The sequence below is a fragment of the Anastrepha obliqua genome, chromosome 4 (assembly GCF_027943255.1).
Source record: "Anastrepha obliqua isolate idAnaObli1 chromosome 4, idAnaObli1_1.0, whole genome shotgun sequence".
Taxonomy (NCBI): Eukaryota; Metazoa; Arthropoda; class Insecta; order Diptera; family Tephritidae; genus Anastrepha; species Anastrepha obliqua.
Genome location: NC_072895.1, coordinates 66,106,540 through 66,107,733, shown reverse-complemented (window position 1 = coordinate 66,107,733; position 1,194 = coordinate 66,106,540).

Sequence of the window (1,194 nt, the reverse complement as noted above, 5' to 3'; positions counted from 1 at the left end):
GCGGCTACGCTGGCTGGGTCATGTCGTCCGAATGGATACAAACGCTCCGGCCTTGAAAGTATTCGATGCGGTACCAGCTGGTGGTAGCAGAGGAAGAGGAAGGCCTCCTCTGCGTTGGAAAGATCAGGTGGAGAAGGACTTGGCTTCACTTGGTGTGTCCAATTGGCGCCGGTTAGCACGAGAAAGAAACGACTGGCGCGCTTTGTTAAGCTCGGCCAAAATCGCGTAAGCGGTTATCGCGCCAATTAAGAAGAAGAATACATACATATACGTATATACATATAAGATTACTTAAATTTCTGTGAATAAAAATAAAAAATTAAAATTAAAAAAACTAGTATTTCATTTTCTTAAGGATAATAATATTTATTTGGTAAGAGGAACTTAAAGAAACATATACCAATAATATAATTCGACAGGATTTCATTACAATATCAATATATTCGTTCAGCTCAATAAAATAAATGGCCCCTATTATGAACAACATTCGGTCTTCGACTGTAGTCGAAAGTGCTGATCGAACGAATTTTCATTTGGTTTATGGTGCTCATTCGTTGAAGAATAGGACTATTGTGAATTTTGATCGCTAGACGCATTTACAATATATAATTTTTTCTCAGCTGATACAGCATATCAAAATAAAAGAAAAACCGATTGTGTTGAAATTCTTTGCTAACAACATTTTTAAAAGTTAAAAAAAGTATTTTTTGTGAAAATGAGTACAACGGAGCTGTGGTGCGACGATTCATCGGACGATGAAAGATTAGTGGAACTAGCTAGAAGTAGAAAACAGTTGAGGGGCGCATCCAACCCCCTAGAAATGGCTTCCACTGAGTAAGTTTAGAATTTTCAAAATGTGTTGACGTACTTAATATTACAGAAATTTTCTTACAGATTTTTAAAGAACTTTAGATTATCTAAAGAGGTGTTTATGAACCTACTGTCCAGTACAGAAAACCAGTTGCCGCAGTGCACCCGAGAAAAATCCAAGCGAGAAGTATCATTGAGAGAACAATTGGAGTCCTGAAAAATCGATTTAGATGTTTGTTGCAAGCAAGAGCTCTTTACTATTCTCCAAAAAAAGCAACACAAATTATTAATGTGTGTGCAGCTTTGCACAACAGTTGCTTGTTTTATAATGTTCAACTTCCGGATGAAGAGTTATCCGATGAGACCCTCAACGATGATGCTGAA